The sequence below is a fragment of the Hemibagrus wyckioides genome, linkage group LG27, assembly GCF_019097595.1.
Source record: "Hemibagrus wyckioides isolate EC202008001 linkage group LG27, SWU_Hwy_1.0, whole genome shotgun sequence".
Taxonomy (NCBI): Eukaryota; Metazoa; Chordata; class Actinopteri; order Siluriformes; family Bagridae; genus Hemibagrus; species Hemibagrus wyckioides.
Window position 1 is genome coordinate 9,448,143 of NC_080736.1, and position 20,212 is coordinate 9,468,354.

Here is a 20,212-nt window from a genome sequence, read left to right on the forward strand (position 1 = left end):
ATCTGAAGACTCACAGTAACACAAGCGATATTTGACCGAATCAAATTTTTTGACATTCTTGTTTGTTCATCAATTTCAGTATATTGCAGTCTTCTAATTTAAAATAACTCACTACATCGCTTGAAAGAGCAAGGACAGATCAGCCCATGGTAAGTAGCGTTACTGGGCTCAAACAATAGCTACATCCAATAACCTATTCAGTAGGTCATGTGTAGGAGTGCACTTGTGTATTTAATCTCAATGCTTCCTGAGATTGGAGGGAAAAGGAAAGCTGGCCATCTTTTCATGCACATCCTTGCGAGTTAACAGAGGCATCCATGTGTCCTGCATTATTTGTTTGATGCCATGTTCTTCGAAGGTCAGGGTCTCATGCTGTTGCTATTAAATATCATTTAGAACTTGTTATACAAAATATTTTCCCTGGCTTTATCTAATCATATTACATCTTCATTCTAATTCAAAACAATTCATAAAAATCATTTTATGAATATATTTTTATCATTCATAAAAATAAGCATATCACCTAGTTAGTATTATCCAGAATTTAAACCCCAGGTCATTTGTATATACAGTATTGTTGAAGTATTATTTCATTGAAGTACTAACAGTAGTTACTGTAGATGATGTGATGTTTCAAACAAAAGTCCTTATGTTGATTTTGCCAGTATTCAACACAACAGAAAGCATTTTCATTAAACAGAATTACCCTCAGCAACAGATGAGGGACAAAGAAAAAATAAGCACCTTAATATATGATATGCCTCTGAATAACACTAGCAACCATTTGAGTCATTCTCCTTAGAAGAGAAAATTATGTAGGACTAAGTCACAGTGCAAAAAGTATAACTGATTCAAAATGTCAGAGACCATTCATTTGAACCTTATATGCATTATCTGAGAATTTGGTGTATAGAAGAGAGAGACAGCACATCTGAGACCCATCATACAGCTAGTAATGGACCATAGAATGGAAATGATTGTAGGAGTATGTTGTTAAAAAAGAAAGTCAATCAAGAACTTGGTCAGCCAAGCATACCAACAAGGAGACAAGACAACTGAATAACAAAAGGCTGGAGGATGTTTATACTGTCGAGACAACAAATCAAAATGATTGATACTTCAAGCTTTATTCTACAGATAACTTACAATTAACCCTTAAGATGTTACAGTTAACATGCATCGAGTTCAGAATTTATTTGATTGGGTTAATAAGCAATTAGAGTGACACAATTACAATTTGTCCAGCCTAAAATGAAGTCAATCCTAAACAGTGTTTCAATAAATGACATTATCTTAGGGATGCGACATAATAAATACACTCTGAATATATACAATACATTTATTCATAAATCACATAAACCAGAATTGTAGAGGCCTATTCGGCATTTATATGACTGTTTAATATATAGCCACAGTTAATCTTTGTGCAAATCAGCTCGCTAGCCTGAGGACCAAAAATATATATCAAATCATATAACATCAAATCAAAATCATTTAGTCACACTGAGATGGCAATTGTGTTAGCATAATAAAATACAAAGAAAGCTGAGATGGATGCAGGGGATGTTCTAGTGTATGCTGGAAAGAATGAAATCATGGAGACTGCTCTATTTACTGAGATGTAAATACTATATTAAAGTACTAACTTTTGAATTAATCTATTAGCAATCTGATTTACTGTTTATCCAGGCATTGCATTCTGTGCAGCTCCACCACTACAACACTGCCATCATGCTGTTGTTTTAAACATCAAGTCATCATCTCAAATACTTCTTTAAAGCAGCCAAGCATCTTTTACTGTGCTGCATGTCGTTAGCATACCACACGTCTTCTCTTCTTTTAGAGCCTTTTAACATGACAGTCCTCCTAACAGAACAGAACAAGAACCATTTCAAACACGTTTTCTGCAATCAGTAAGACACTCTTAGATACAACAGAGCTGTTAGGAAGCTTTGGTCTGCATGGAAACATCTAACTGAGGAGCTTTTTTTTTTTTTTATACCTGATACAACTTAAGGATAATTGTTCTTTATAACCATTTCTATATACCTCTTTTTCACTGATCGCATTTCATTTCCTTCTTCAGCCTTTTCTTTCTATCCGGCTCTCTTCATTAATGTCCAAATAGGTTTCTTTTATTGATGAAGGAAGCGTCTCATCTCTCATCAAAGCCCACTTCTGATGTGGAAATAGTGTTGAACTAAATGACAGAACAATTGTTGAATTATTTCTTTAATGCATAAAATGTCTTTATAGATCAGTCTGTCCAGATGAAACAAACATTACACAAAGAGGATGCATGCTGAGTAAGAAATTAATGTCAGCATTTTGTATGGAAAGAAAGGGAAACAATTTTTTTTCATTTAGAAGAACAAAGAGATTCGTATCACTGCAAAGCAAGTGGTACAGTACGATTGAAAATGCATGGTTTGGCTGTGCAAAGCATTAACTATTTAGTTGTAGCGTTAGCATTTGTGACTAAAATCAATGCCTCCGGGCCCATAAATGAGACACTTGATCACAAGCACACAAATCTGAAAAAGAAAAAAAAATTGTATGTCTGCCCATGGCCCCTATTCAGCATGATCAAAGCAGAGCCCTACTTTCAATCTCCATGGCCTATATAAAAGGCTAGTGTGCAAGGCCCAACACTGAAAACGCTGAAACACATCCACATGCTACGTTGTAGAAACACACGTTGAAACAATGCCAGCTGAGAAACAGAAAATTCACCGCTAATTTATACATACCAGCACAGCAACAGGATTTATCCTTCGCACTGAGTCACTCTCTAGCATTCACACAATAGGAGGCTGAATATATTAACTGCTCCAAGGTAGATTGTCTTAATGAGTCAGTCAGTTTGTAATGATACTAATAGTATCAGAGAAATTACTGCAGTCATTACTCTCCAGAGAAAACACAAGTTTAGATAACAATCACACATTAAATGGAAATGCTCCTCTTAATTAATACATTGCTACATCCTGCAACGCTCGTGGCATATTAAATTTAAGCTTAATAAGATCCCTCTTCTTAGCAAATTTCCTAATTAGTAAATACCTTGATTAGATAGGATGAATCATTTTGGAGAAGGCAAGGCTTCTTTTTCTTTTCTTTTTTTCCCCTTCCCTGTGGAACTATCCCTCAGGGTCTGTCTAATTTAACAGTGAATTTAAAAAAAAATAAATTAAAAAAAAATTAAGCACTTTGCACAATGAGCAAATCTGATTTAACAGTGCGGTAATTTTTCACAACAGACTTCTTAAATAAATCAATAAGAGTCAGCCGAAAGTAGTGTGCTTACTCAGGATGTTGGGATGAAGATGTCTGGTTGAGCTGTTTCATTTTCAATTATACCAAATCTATTATGGCTCTGTACCTCTACTGTATCTCTGCCCTTTTTATCAATGATAAGTAATTACCTCCACAAAAGGCTTGCTCAATATTGCAAGCCAAAGTGGATTCCTTCAGGTGATTATTAAATGGCCATCCATTCACTGGAGGCAGAGATGGAGTCAGGTCAACTCTGACCTGAGAACCATAACAATAGACACTGCATTGTTGCATATTTTCATTATTAGTTGCTGGTTATTTGTTATATACTGATCAAACGAGCTTAACTTGCCAAGAAAATGCAATACACACTGAGTATTAGCGCAGGTGCTCATTTAACCCAGGGACCGAGACACAGACAGGGCAGGTCATTGCAGGGAAATCATTTGGTGATTATAGACAACATTCAAACCAGGAAACAGCATACATGAGACCATGAACTCAAGCTAGAAAAACACAGCTTAGAATAAACACAGTACAGGTGAAAACATTCGGGCAACAAACCAACAAGGGGACAGGACAGGGGTAGAACAAAAACCAAAACAGTTCATCACCATGGAAACTGCAATACGATGAGGGAAACCATGACAACCAAGTCAACTACATCCACTAAGGAGAATATTGCCTGCCAAAGCAAAAAGTTGCTCCAGTGTAATAACTTGAAATGCATTACTCAGACAGTATTGTTTTGTATTTTTTTAATAAATGCTGACAACATACCATACTGACCGTCATTGCATTGCTCTTACGTCACCAATATCTTCTGAGTTAAATCAGGGATTTCTGTTGTAAAAGAAAAATTATATCAAACCAAAGTGAACAAAGTTACCCCTTTTTTACAATTTAATTAATTATTGTTCAGAGATGTTTTGTTTCAGACAAAAGCACATTAAAAACTTTGAAGTAAGTATTGAAAAAAGTGTGGGGTTGATCCGGGTCACACTGGATCCAGAGTCTATCCTGGAAACACTTGGCACAAGGTATGAATAAACTCTGGACAGGTCTTCTGTTCGCCACAGGATCAGGATTTCAATTGAATTATAAAATGTTACTAGCATTACAAGGATCCTGTGATAGTACGATCATACGGTGAGAGAATGTGTGTGTGTGTGTGTGTACTCAGCTGTAAACTGTAACTTTCCTGATTTACAAGCATGTGCTCTGTTTTCCTGGCTCCACCATTTACTCCAATGATCCCTAACAAGCTGGAAATGTGGCAGCCGGTTAGTTTATTTCCTGACAAGTGGTAGTGAAATAGGCTAAATAAATCTAATACAACGACAACCCTGAGAAATTGCAGATTTATTCAGCCTGTTTCCTTACCACTTGTCTGGAAATAAACTAATTTGGTGTGGGTTGACGGATTTCAAGCACAGTTAAACGGCGGAAAACGGAAGGTTATGCATGAAGCCACAGTTTTACGGCTTTTCTTCATACTCCTTCGACTTGATGTAGCTATTCCTGATGTATTGCAAGTTAAGGTTTGGACTGAAGTGGGCTGCCATAGCATAATAGTTCACTGGATTCTGAAAGGATATTATCTAGTATCTGAAAGGATAATGCTTGGTGAACAAAGAACACAATCAGCATAATGGAAGGTTTCTTCTGAACAATGATCATATTGGAACGACATTGTATGTATGGCATGGTTTCAAATGGACTATAGGTACCTCTCAAGCAGCCAGGAATTCTATCAGATAAATCACAGCTCACTAATAGATGGAGCTAGTCACTGCCTGAAGAAAACAGTGGAAAAAATATGAAAAGAGCAGATACTGTATGATCTACGGATGTGAACACGGGTATAAATCTATTGCTTTTCTATTTAATTCATATCTTGGTAGATTTGGAGGACTGACAATTAAAGTGAATAGTTCAGGAGTTGTTTCTAACAATGATATTCAAACTGCAGAAGTAGTTTTCACAGCATATCACTACTTGCTTCTGCCATAAAACAGTATTTAAAAAAAATCAAATCTGAATTAGATGCAGCTAAATGCAAATAATTACGAAATAAACATCAGTGATGTCAAATCTGCTATCTGTAAGTGAAAGCTCAAAGCTGTTGAGTGTTCGTGTCTGTGTTGAAGACAATTCCAAGCATATCTTGGGAAGTCAGTTCAATAGCATGTTGAATAAGACAAGCTGATCTACATTGATCTGCAGTTTTCATTAAGCAAAAAAAGCTTTCTTAGGTGTGATCAATTATTGTGTAACTTATTTTTAAAACGCAACACAGTGATACAGCCTTCGGATATAAAAGCGTAGATGTATAACTCCTCTCCCGAGAATTTACAGATCTCTATTGTATACTTAGATTTCCATCACAAGGCCAGGCTTTTGACTGTATTAGCAATTATTATATATATTTATAATTATTATAATATATATATATATATATATATATTATAATATTAGTTATTCTGGCATTTTACTATAGCTGTTCACATGTACTAAGAATGAAGGAGGAAATGTGTAAGAAAAAAAAAATGACATCATTCTTCTTGGCATTGCTTGTTGACCTTTATCCTACAGTCATATTAGCAAGTGACAATCTAGTACAATGTTGAACTATTCACCTATGGTAAGGCCTGTTTACATTTCTGACATTTTTCAGTACATTTTGTCTCAGAATCAACCCAAGTATTTCACCCATTACATTCACTCTAATGCAGCAAACCACTTGTCTAGTGACCAACAGAAACCCTGAAGAGGAATAATGTGTAGTCCTCACTAAAAGGAAACGGGGGATTGGCAGAAAAAATAAATAAATAAATAAATAAAATTCAGTAAACATTGAAAAAAAATAAAATGAACAAGCAGTTTGTAAAAGGAAATGTACTAACAGCCATTATAATAACCATGAAAATCTGTTGCTGCTCAGACCATTTAACAGAATGGTTCAAACAGCATTTCTAATGACTAAAATTATTAAGTGTTAGATTTGACACATTTTTTGTAGGCCTATTTATCTCTTTTTTTATCATAATGTCAGCCAGAAGGTCCATTTGACTACAAGATCTTTGGTTTTTAGCATATTTCTAATAAATATAGTTAACATGTTAACTAAATGCATCCATAGCGATCAATCCACATTAATGGCCATAAAGTGTATGTACAAAATGACAGAAATGCACCAGGCAGCAGGACGCATCTACTTTTGTCTGAAATCAAGGAGGTATGTTACCAACTTGGCTTGCTAGTTAGAACAATATCTATCGATTTTAGGAAAATAAATTGCATTTATCCTTACTCCTTCTGAGGACAAGTGATCCAAATGATCTGACGGTGATACAAATGTTGATGTTCCACCAACTGACCAGAAAATGTAGGAGGTAATGGATGGAGAAACCCACAGAGACAGAGAACCAGACCTAAACATACGGTCTGGAGTAAATGCTAATGCCCAGAAGTGCTTAATACACTAATCACCAAATGCTCAAACCAACGAAAGGAATGTGTTGAAGCAAAGAAATTCTACTAATAATTCGACCCAGAAGATCTTTTATATATAAATGGTGATGGCTTAGCCCTCCCAAGGGAATCATTAGGCCTAATGACAAGTCTGTTTCACTAACAGCGAACAAATAAGATCATTTTACATTGTTGAATTTATAAAAAAAATTGCATTAAAAAGTATGTGTACACAACCAGGAAATTGTGTTATGCAAAAAAAATAACAGATCTATAAAATTATGCATAACACCACTTCCATACTTACCCTTCACATGTATACTCCTGATACTGCCCTTTTATACAAATGGCCAATGCAAATTACTTCATGAATACATAAAATACAATCTGCTCCATTCACACATGTGAATGGAGTGAATGATGACAGAAAAAAAAACCTCAGAATATACATAAATAAATTTAAAAAAAATTGTAGGCAAGTACAAGGTAAAGGTTCTTGTATTAGATCAAGGTTAGAAAAGCATCAGGTTTTCCTTTTCCATTTTCGAAAAATGTACATTTATAGAATGGAAACATGGAAGTTTTGGCAATTAATGTCAGTGGTGGATATGACAAATATGTACTTATTTTAATCACCTGAATAAAGACACTAACAGGATGTTTTATTGTTCCATGTATGCTGTTACTTTCATTAGCATTCGTTAATTTGAGTAATGTAGTAAACCGAGTTAAAGGAACGTTAATGTAAAGCATTACCATGTTGCATAGTTAAACACATTTACTTTACATTTGTCAACAAGAATTAAAGAAATTCTTCGAACATTGTATTTATAAGGATTCGCTAAGTAGCTGTCTGAGGCTAAAAATCAAGATCTGGAAGACCAAAAAAAAATTCTCACAGTTTTAAATAAACCTGTTCATAATCAGGATAGAAAGGCAAAGCAAACCCCATATATGACACTAAAAATATGCAGGAAGGTTTAGTTGAAAAAGAAGTGGCGGTACATCGGTATCTTAAGTGCACAAAACATACGCCAGAGAGATGTTGGGAACAAGTGCTGTGGAACTGATGTTTTTTTTAATAAAAAGGAAGTGTGTGGAATTATTATGCTTCGGGGTTTTCTGACAGGCAGTGGCACAGGAAAAAAAAATTCACAAGTAGATGGACAGTCAGTCAAGAAAATGAACTAGAAATCATATTCTACAACTGGACATTGAACCACAACATACGTCAAAATCCACTATGAACTACAAGCATTTCAAATGCAGGATGGAATGGCTTTTGGAATGGCTTTCACAATCCTCTAACATAATTGAAAAGATCTTAAACATGCAAGACAACCCAAGAACTACAAGTGTTCTGCAAGGAATAGTGGATGAAAATTCATTAAACAACAATAGGTAGATTCCTAGCTGGCTGCAAAAAGCTTTTACATGCAGTGATATCTGCCAAAGGGGGTGTTACTCAGAGATATAAATACCTAGATGCCGCATTTGCTATTGATCGCTGTTTACGAGACAAGTCAATGGCTGAGCCAGAGCCGCAATATTGGGGCAGGATTCAGTGCTTAAAAAAAAACAAAGCACTAAAGACTGTAGAGTGATGCTTAGAGGTCTTTCCTGTAGGCGATTTAAGCTAGATTCAGCTAGATACAGTCCACAGTGTGGTACACTAAAACCTGAAAGCCTTATTAATTTGTGAACTTGTTTCTTCTCTTTGTCAAGACAAATTTTGGATATTGAAGTTTAGCTTTTTATAAGTAAATCATTGTATTGACTACTTATGAGTTAAAAAAAGCTTACCTTCAGGTTGAATTTACTCACATTAAGGCAGCAGGTGAACTTTCATTTCCCGTTTTTCAATGCATTTATGGTGGAAAGACTATAACATACTAATGTATACAAACACGATATATCCACGATACCACTAACCACAGAGCCATCTCACTTGTATGTTTATTAGGAGAACAGATTCCATACTCAAATCTAAAGTAATGATTAGACGATAGTATGAAGCTTCATCTTACAGATCAGTGATTCAAAAGCCATCAGAAACAGACTACACATTGAACCCTGATTTATTTTTATTTTTTTAAGACGCAGTGCATTATATTTCCAGTACCATTCATAAACATGATGCATTGTCCGTCATTTACAGTTATTTCACTCATGAGACATTCAAAGACTGTGTGGCATGTGCATATATCTGGACACCTCACTAAATTTGAACTTAGTAACACATAGATGCCACACTGTGTCATGGACTTTTGCATTGCTGCCATATCAGAGTGGTTTACAGTACACTTTACAGATCTGAAAACTAGGCATTTTATTTCATGTGTAGGTCATTTATTTATTGGGTGAAGGTTTTCATTCCAATGAAGCAGGAACCATACCCAGTTAATGAGTGGATCTTAGAATTCAGTAGATTCAGGTGTAGCATCTGATTGGTTGGAAGGACAACCTGCACCCACACTGGCCCTTTCTAGATAAGACTGGAAACAAGTGGTCTAGACTATGCATGCACATGTATCGCCATGTAAATTACTGAAATAAATTACTACATGTAAAATGAAAGGTCTTGTTTGCTGGATCTTTAAAGTCTGCTGTAAACTGTTTCAATATGGCAGCGAAGCAAAACTCCATGACACATTGCAGCTAGCCAATGAGGCATTTAGGTGTCCAAATATATGTACATGCCACAGTTGCTATTTTATTTGCCTTCACTTTTTAAGTTGACCAAATAAACTGTAATTGTGCCTCAATATTTGCAGAAAAAAATAGATTTTTAATAGTTTACTGCAGGATTGTTTACTTTTTTTTCTTCAAAAATCATCAAAATATGCAATATGGCCAGGCATGTCCATACTTTTGCATGCATGCGTATAATTTTTATGTTTATAGTTATATTTTCTTTTTATATTGATCAATCTTGATGTACATCTGGGAAATGATGTGCACACTGTAGATAACATTTGCAAATGAGACTCCAGGTTTATTGTCATGAAAGCATAATGACTTGAGTGAAACTTCAGCACCAAAATGTATCAAAATGTTCCTCTGTGCTCAATAACTCAACTCTTTTTGCAGTTCTACAATTAGCCCTGGCAACCAAATGCAACTAAAGTTTCTTAACTGCTGAGCTCTCTTTACCCATCAACATGCTGTCCTTCAAATCACATTTTTTTTGGACCAGTGGCAGTTGCATCTCCATCAGCTAATTTATTAAAGGTTATGGGATTGAGGAGAGAGAGAGAGAGAGAGAGAGAAAAAAAAATCTAAATCACTTACAGCATATGGCTCAAGTTCAGCTTAGCCAAGTCAGGGAAGATAATGTCACCTCCATCTCTCTGGCTTTTGGCAGCCGACTGAAGAGGAAAATAAGCATATAAATAAGCTGTCCAAATCCACACACAGGTGTAGACAGTCATTAATTACCCAATTGTTCTCCATGACTCCCTCTCTGGTTCACAGTCGATATGTGACCACTCCCCCACTGCTACAGGTTAATATATCATTCACACATTTTAAAAAAATATGTGACACCCAATAGTGAGATTAAAATGAGTAACATTAACGCAGACACAATGTCCCAAGGATTCTACATTTAATATGAGAGTGCGTGATAGGTAGCATGAATGTGTACACTTTTAATGTATGGAATAAATGGTTTTTCAATATTACAAACACAAACAAAGAATTTAAGGGAAAAATCAAAGGACTACAGTTACAGCATTATACATTTACACCCATATATCCAGAGCAGTCTTAAATTCATCTCACTTGTGTACTTGAGGGTTAAGGGCCTTGCTCAAGGGCAAAGCAGTGGCAGCTTGGTGGTCCAACTCACAACCTTCCGAGCAGCAATCCAACACCATAACCACTAAAATACCACTTTCCTAGACTAGAGTAGACTAGACTAGACTAAGGAATGTACATCTGCAAACAAACATGACACTGAAAACAAAAGGAATATGTGGTCAGTCAGATTTATGTATAGTTTACATAAAGATATTATGTTTTTCAACAAACGGGGATTTGAGGATATTTGCTTACACTAAACTTAATTTAAGCAAATTTCTAATTAATAGATGAGTAAGTTAATGAGTAATTATGAGTGAGTGTGATCAATTCATGTAGTATTAATGTAGACCAATTACACTGTGAAATCACTTGAGGATGTTGGCACTGATTGGAACTATAATTACAGTATTAAATGTAGGAAATTAAAATATGCATGGTAGAGTAGTGCAGTGGTAATGTGTCTGGTACAAAACACCACGGCTGTAGGTTTGATTCTCGGCTCAGGTGTGATCTCGGCTTACGATAAATTCACGCTCAAATAATGTTGGCTGTATGAACATCTTAAGTGGATGTATGAAATATTTTTTACACTTTTTTGGGTCACAGAGCTGTCTATTTATTCTTTTGACATGAATTGAGACATTTTGAGACTTGCAATTTGATGAGTTTAATGTCATGTCATTGTGACCAGTAATACTAATGAACGGAAAGAATATGCTTATAAACTCAAGCTTACTTTGTTCATGTGAACCCATTTTCTGCACAAGCCTGGATCTTGTTAACTGGCTGATGATGTAAGCCGTACATAATGCATTCATTTTCTTTAATTTAATTTAATTCTTTAATTTTCTTTAGTCTAATGTTAAAGGAACATTACATTGTATAATCTGACAGGGAGGACACATTATTGCACTTTTGGTTTGTCTGCCACTACCTTGTACAGAGTGTAATCATTTTAAAAGTGTGTCAACAAAACCAGGAAGCAATGACCAAAAAGAAAGTAGGAAACAAAATAAGTCAGACAGGTGTCAAGTGAGGAAATCAACCGCTGTCATGGGTTTGTTTTTGCTGATACTTTTCTGTAAGGATGAGCGAACTGATACTGATGTTTCAATACAGTCAGATGGTGGGAGCAATAACTATATCTGTACTGGGTTCTTATTTTTTGTGTGACACTTCTGCAATCTCTCTCTGCCCACCACTCCATTTCATATACACTCTCTCTCTCTCTCTCTCTCTCTCACTCACTCTTACACACAGACACACACACACACAACCAGGCAAGCATGCAGACAGGAGCAAGAGAAAGAGAAAACATTTTGTGATATTAATGAAAAGAAAATAAAGAATGTATAATGTATACTATGTTTAATTAAGAACAAAGAAAAAAATCTCCCAAACATTTATTAGAGTGTTCCTGAAAGCATTAGTGGTACGTTTTATTGAATTATTATTTTCAGTAAATTTAATTTGATTGTACTGAATTAGGCAATCCTTGAGTAACTGAAGTGAATAATTGAACAGGACCCAAAAAAAGAGAAAAGTTGCAGTATCAGTGGTGGTATTGTAATACTAGTCTTGATGCTACTTCCACTGGATTAGGGTAGAAACTGTCGTTGCTATTTAGAACTGGAGTGTATTAATAACCAAATGTGTAACCAAATGTGTTGCGCAAATGACCTGTGTTAGACTTCTAATTTAAAGGATATGATGCATAACCAGTCATTAAGACTTGTAGAATAAATAATCAACGTCAGCTCGTCAGTTCACTTTGAAATATGACACAATTTAAAAATTCAATAAGCAGAGGTCAAGAACACTGCCTGGGGTTTTACAAGTCATAATGACTTGGCTGTAGATCTGAAAAGTGAGACTCCAGATGCCACTGTGTTGTTTACAAGCTTCCTTGCCCCAGCATCCAAAAACTGCAATATATATATAGTCAAGACAGCTGATCACACAGCTGACAAACATAGAACAGATTTGTATTAGTTAACTGCAAGCTGCAAGAAAGCAAATGAAACACAGCAGTAAATGAATTTACTGTGCGAAGTATGTAAATGATTTTAAAAGATTAGGGAGATGAGTAGTTGTGCACAGAGCTGTGAGCTAAAGATGGAAAAGACAGTGATGAAATGGAGGTAGAGAAGGAATAGAAGAGGTGTTGAAAAGGAAGACCGTGCCAAGAGAAAAGAAAAGACTGAGAGAAAAATTAAAATGACAAAAGCAAATGATGTTCACAGAGTTCACAAATGATGTTCTTGGCAAAAAAAAAAAACTGCCAAGAAAGAGCAGAATAAACAGATGCTATGTCATCTGTAATTGTGCCTTTGTTGATCTCCTATCCTCTGCATGCTTATGTTGAATGTCTAGGTCAGTGTTCGTCCAAAAATCCAATCCTGATGGTCTGGAGTTGAGTACAATTAATTGGTCAGTTGAAGTAAGTGTTATCACCAAGAATCCAGGTCTAGATTTTGAGAAACTTTCTCATGGTTTTTAAACACTTAACAGATTGGATGGTTACAGCAGTTACTTATTTCTATTGCATTATACCACATTCATGTTGCTGCAGAACCAGAAGTCTAATCATAGCTTAGATGGTCCTATAAATATAACCCTAACCATAATCTTAACCTATTAGACATTGGACACAGAACAACAAATTCAACCTGACAAGGCTAAGATTAGGCTAGACAACTGAACCTTTTAGATGAGTACTTTAGTCATGTAGAAGAATTTGAGAGGACTGGAATCTTCCCAAAATTGTCAGTTCACAGATTTCTATCAGCAATTTATCATCTAATTGTATCTAATATTAGCAATTATAAGAATACAGCTGGGTTCATGTTAAATATTGGAACATCAGTTTCTAATCCTTAATAGCGCTAACATAGGTTGTATAAACTGAAATATTAAAGCTTAATTTTAAGAGTTTTTTTTTTCTAGTATGAACTGTAGAAGTCACTTCACTGTAGAAGTCAGCCTCACTTCTGGGTCACTTTGGGATTTGGGCTTGGGGATTTTTTTCCCAGCTGGAAGGTTGGAATGATGTTTTTCCTCCATATTACATGAATGCTGTGACTAATAACACATTTTGTACTGCTTAGCTTCATTCCTGATTTGTTTTAATCAGCGGTTTAGAGATGTGCCTATGCTAAACTCATTTGCCTGTTCGCTGATAGATTTTCACTATGATTATCTTAAAATTGTTAATAAAGCTCTAAAGATGGATTGCTTAGTTATTTCTGTTACAATACCGGGCTTGGAAAAGAGGAATTGTCAGAGAGTAAAGGCAGTAATCAGAATGAGATGCAGTTTGACAGAGCAAGGCTAAAAGGCAAGTGAAAACAGAAACTATTGTTAGAGATGTCAGGTGCATTAAAGCAAAATGATGAAGGAGAAGAGAAAAAGTGAGGAAGAATTAGGAGTGTGCTGCGTGTATCTACATCCTGCTTGCTCCTTAACAAGGCCTAAACTCCTCAGTTCACCCCAATTGGCCACGTTTAATCACAAACTGTCAAATGGCTGGGTACTTTATGAAATCTCATACATAAAATATCAAACCCTGTCAGGGAGTCAATGGAAGCTTTCTTTGGCTCATTTATTACTCGATATTTTATCCCACCTATTTCAAAATCATCCAATTTTCTGATTGTGTTAAGTCCGTAACTAGAAGTTTGTATGGCAGTTTAATAATTGAACTAGTTATCTCGGATGAGCACAGCTTTTCATTAAAGCATAAATTCTCATCATGGTAACACCAACTTATCATAGCCACAGTGCAGATAGGGTGATAAGTGTTCAAAAGCATTAGGAAAAAAAGAGAAGGAGAAAGAGAAGAACAGAGAGAAAGCAGCAGTGTTGCTGAGCGTAAAGACTACGATGTGTCTTCAATAGACGCAGTGATAATCGGACAATTTGAAAAATCATATTCAATTTCTACATCATGTTTAATCAGATGCTTGTTGTCAAACACGATAATGGCTTTCCATTCCATTTGCAGCAACCATCAATACTTTTCTTTAAAGGCCTGAGAACTAAGGTAAGTTGTTGCGATTTACAGACTTCGGAACAAAGACTCTGACATCCTAAACAACTTTGGAAACAGGACTTAATAAAATATTTTAACTGGAACTTGAAATGGGGAATTTGACCATGAAGATTTCCATCACCTCATGACATGATATTCCTATGGTGTGTAAAAGTGAATATTCTCTGTTGGAGGATAAAAAGGCAGTAAAAAACAGCAATACCACACAAAAAAACACCTATATTACAAACACAAATCTTAGCCTGTAGGCAAGCTATTTTCTACCCACACTAGAGAACATTATGAAGATATAGTAGTACCTTGTTGTTTGTATACTTCCCATTACAATTATATGAAGGATGAGGATCCCTTCACTGCAACTCATACATTATTTACAACCACATAAAATGTGTGTTTCTTAGCACCATATGAGCATCAGGAGGTCTGGTGAGATGGGTATAAGCAAGCTCTGCTGTGCTTTGATCTATAGGATTCATCTTTTTTTCTGCCTAATCTTATGATAGAGAGGTCATTCTCGTGCTCGAGAGACCTCATATAGCACATTTTATTTGATTGCATTTGCATTTTTCTTCTCTAAATCATCAAATAAATATTAAAATCGATAGATCAGTGTGAGGCTAAATTAAGTAGGTATCTTGTGGACAACAACATCCTTTTTTTTTTTTTTTTTTTACATGGATGATGATTGAGTCAATCTATTAAAATATGAAAAGTGCATATGTCATTAATAAGATTGTTCATAATATTCTGTTGCAGTTTCTTTCTTTGTTTTCATAGCAGAGTACCTAGACAGAGTTAATCGTGCCATTTCCTCTACCAGCTTCCCTCCATGATTTGCATTTCCAATATAAATTGGTGGGATTCTGTTTATACTTGTATAACCATTAAAAACATCAAGATTTTACATTTAAAATATGGGAGTGTTGACAGTCTCATGGCTTTGACAAATGACAAATGCAGTCTCACTTAAGTACAGCATCTCCTTAAAAAAACAGTCTACAGATTAAGAGTTAATTAAACCAATGGAGACTAGAGCTTGGGAAACATGTACCAAAACTCAGTAATGAATTCAGCTTTTTCAGTATTTCACCCGTCTTTTATTCAAAAGAAATAAAATATCTTTTCGTATGCAAGGCGTCTTATTCTTGGCAAGGTGTTTTTTCTGTGTTGCCAGGCTCATCAAAAGTGTTATCTATTACAGGAAAGAAACCAAAGGCCTTTCAAGATGATTACATGTTAAAGTTTCATATTAGCATCCCATTCCCATGAGCCTTTAAGAGCGGAGGGGATTGTAGTGGATCTGCATATCTGTTCTGAATATTAAATAAATATATAGAATAAAAATAGGTCTTGTTACTCCAAGCTGTGCTCTTTAGCAGCATGAGACCACTTGCTCTCATTTCCCACAGTAGAGGCTGATATTTGTGTGTGCTTGTGTTTCTCTTGCTATTGACCACCAAGTTTCTCTTATTCTTCAGCGCTATGTGGGCAGCCAGAAGATTAGTGCCAAAAGTAACATATTCCAAAATATCTTTTTTCTCTCATAAAAAAATGTCTAATTAACCAAGCAGAATTTCTTTAACCTGTTTATGAAAAGTCTTTAAACTTAAGAATAGAATAGAATAGAATAGAATAGAATAGAATAGAAGTTTTATTGTCATTGTACCATTTGCATGTACAACGAAATTTAAAAGTGCCAGCCAGTCAAAGTGCAGCAGTCATACATACATTCAAACAGTCTAAAAAAAGTACTAATTAGTATACAAACTATAAATAAATAAGATAATAAAATTAAATAGGTACGGAAAATTGTACACAGTCACATTCACCACTCTTAAGTCTTTAAGTCTTTAAATCCATAAATCCAAGTGAAAAGTGGCCTCCAAATGAATGAAAATATTTAGATTTTAGATTCCAGCAATAAGGATATTGTCGGAGAAACATGACTCCAATTTAAAAACTTTATTAAATGAGCTATGCGTTAATTAAGTGTTATTAGAGTTAAGTGTTAAGTCAAGCGTGTAGAAAATTGATTCTGTGAAGGTGATGGCATATTATTTCTATCTTACAGTGTAAAGTTAGTTTCATCCAAGTTTGTATCTTCATATGTCCAGGGAACACTGACTCATTCTTCTTCATGAAAGTGTAGTAGTAATGATGCTAGAAGTCTACATTGCCAGAAATGACACTGATTTCCACAGATCATTCCAAAGTAAGACTAGAAAGTGCAGACGTGCAAATTCTTCCTAACCAAGCAGTGGAAAATAAATGGTGGACCAGATAAGAGCAGGCACAGCAGAAACCAAAGACAGAAAGAGAAAATTTTGCGAGGGGAAAGAATAGGGTAGCATTTCATGTGAAAAGTGAGTCTTCCATGTATAATAACTTGAGTAAGATATAATAAGTGCTATTGCTTTTCTTTTCTTTACTGAGATATTAGCCAGGATGTGAGCATTGATATGCTCATCATTAGCTGCAGTTAATTAGACAAAATCCGGTTAGTGTGCAGGCTAGCCATGGTTTGAGAACAATACTGAGGAGCATTCACTCATTCGTTCATCTTTTCTGGTGAATCTCAAGGACATTGGATATGTGGTGGGAATACACCCTGAATGAACTGCTGGTTCATTGCAAAGCACCATGCACACACACACATTCACATCTGGGGTAAATTTAGAGTAGAAAATCCACCTTTTATGATGTTTTCAGGGCTAGGAGAAACCTGAGGAATTCCACTTGGCCACAGGGGAAAACATGCATAACTTACAGACAATAACCTCAGCCCAGGATTGCAGCAAGGAAATTGGACCTGTGAGGCAGCAACACTGTACCACCATGACGGTCCAGTGAAGAGCATTCGCACTGTAGGATCAGGTGCATCCTTTTCGTGAAGGTCTTCTGAGGGGAAGCATCGATAACGATACTAATGGATGATGAGTTGGGAGATGTACCTGTAAGAAATTCAACACAAGTACAGAGTAAGAATCTCTAAGAAAACCTCAAAAATTGTGTAAAACAAAAAAATAATATAAGATAAATAGAAATAATAAAACTAGCGAAAACAATAAAATAAATCAGTGTGTATGTATATATGCTAGACATGTGCAATATCTGTGGAATGACCACAAAGTGTTTGTGTATGGCTTACCATGCTAATTTACTCGTAATCATAAACAATGCTCTGACACCTGGATACAATACCACGTGATACAGCATTATGTATGTATGTATGTCAGTCTAGTATACGCTTCCATGCTAATGAACATCGACACCAAATGACCGTGACCTGGATGTGTTTCATGATTAATGATCAAAGCAAAGCAGACTTCAAACTCTGCACTGTGAAAATATATCAAGCGGTGGTATTACAGAATCTTCCTACAATACCAGTAACTCGGTTATAGCCTTTAAAGGGTATCTTTAATAGAGACATGAGGATGGTTGAATAGAGCACGCAGAGCAGTGGCAGCAAGAGTGGTGTTAAAAATGAGTGCAAGGGGCCATGTGTTCACACTAAGGTATTTGGGAGCATGAAGCAGTGAAGCAAGTGTACAGAGAAAAACACACGTGAGTGCCCTTCATTTCTGCGAGCACTGTGACACACTGACACACACATTTGATTGCTTTTACTTACCAATATCTAACTCAGTTATCCGGGTAAGTAGCAGCAACCAGCATAAACAGAGCTAAATAAAATTTTCTTTCATAACCTTGATTCATGAATATGTCCCTTATTATTAGTTATGGTATCAATGAGTATCATTGGTTTGGTCAAATTATATTCCTCAAATGGCATTATGTCTGTACTGTAAGTCCTAATTATTTCCTGTGAAAACAATAGCAACAACAACACAACACACCGAAGACCAGTGAGTCAATAGTACATTATTACTCATATTACATTTTTAGAAATAATGCACCTTTTCCTGTTCCTGGGGTTAAACTTTCAAGGTAGATCCATGTTCGCAGTCAGAAGTGCCATTTTCACTTCCTCTTAAAAAGCTCTCCTGTCTACAACATTGCTGCTGCTACCATACCATGATACAGCATGTGAACGATGCTCTCCATATGGAGCAGAAGATTGCTGCACTCATTCCAGCTCTCTTCAGCCTCCTCAGGAAATAGAGGCTTTGGTGGATGTTTTCAGTGATGAAGGGCTGCTGTGCCACTGATACTGAGTGATGAATATGTGGTGTAGGTTATCTTGACACTGTTTATCAGCTCCTTCTTCTTGTCAACAGTAAGGAAGAGGTTATATGCACCGGTCCATTAGCTAACCATTAGCTGTCTCACCTCCTTTCTGTTGGCTATCTCTGTCCTTTTGGTGATGAAGCCCACCACCAGTATCACCAGAAATCATGATGATACAGTTTGTTTGGTATACGCTTAAAGCTTATTTGAGGTACAAAATAATATAAGCAAGCAGAGCAACTTAATCAAGAACCTTGTCGTGGTTGATTATTGTGTGTAATGTATTTAATTCTACATTCAGTTTATAAGAGAATAAAGTGTGCAAAAATTAAAGTTCTATATGCCACAATTGTTCAAAATGTATCTTAGGAAGCTAGAGCAGATAGCAAGGCAATAGTTCTATAGTTTCCTCCAGGGCCAACTTCTGAACTTTTTTTCTGCACACCCCAGCAATTTAAGGCCAGCTGAATATAAATGGCCGAAGGATAAAACAATGTTTTATCTCTGTTTTTTTTTTTTTACAGCACCAATATTATGTATTTTTTTCATCGAATTAACATTAAGAACAATGATCTCCACTCCAAAATAACAGCAAACCATAAAGAAGTGTGTTTTTATGACAGATACCCAACATGTCCTTGCAAAAATGGCCTGAGGAAACTGATAAATGCAGCTATGAAAAAGCTGACCTGAAACACTTTAGACGGGTGAACCATGGGTCTCTACATCTCCCATTATTTGACACTTGCCTGGGAGTAGTCTTTTACACAGAAAAATAACGTTCACTCGTAGGTTGGCCTTGCTTGTTATGTAGCCTTAAGGCTAAATTCTATAGATTGTAACCAATCTACTAGTTCTCCTCTGTTCTTCTGGGCTAAACCCAGCAAACCCAGTAAACCTCTAGTCTACATGCTGTGAACTGAATTATTTTAAATCATGGTGGTTGTTTTTTCTAGTAGACCACCATAAAGTACATCAGATAAAAAAGTGTCAGAAAGATGATGCAAAATATGCATGTGGTCAGATAGAAAACTTGGGGTGAGACCAGACCTGAGTTTGTCCTTGAATAATTGTGAAGCCTATAGTGCTACATTAAGCCATATCAACATCTACTATAGGACTAAAAATAAACTACCACTAGGGAACATTTACAGTGTCATTACACACACATGTGAAGTTATTCCTATCTACATGCGGCTGGATTCAGCTTCATATTAATTATAGCTGAGATGATGTAACGGACACGTAAGACGTCATCTTTATATCAATACAAATTGATTCCTGCTGCCGCTTCGTTGTAATGGTCTTTGACAGCGTCAGTAATAACATAGGTAGATCACTCTAGTGTTGAAACCGCACAGCTGGACAAGTTCCTTTACACATTTAATTAATTAACAGAATAGAATGATAAAGTGA

General features: G+C 35.8%; 1 long non-coding RNA gene across 1 annotated transcript; it reads right to left on the reverse strand.

The window, feature by feature from the left end:
* Positions 1 to 2,054: 2,054 nt before the first annotated feature.
* On the reverse strand, positions 2,055 to 10,111 carry LOC131347453 (uncharacterized). The gene is made up of 3 exons (XR_009203770.1): positions 10,042 to 10,111; positions 4,066 to 4,119; positions 2,055 to 2,200 (listed from the first exon to the last, which is right to left on the reverse strand). It is a non-coding gene; the product is annotated as an uncharacterized LOC131347453 (long non-coding RNA).
* Positions 10,112 to 20,212: the final 10,101 nt, after the last annotated feature.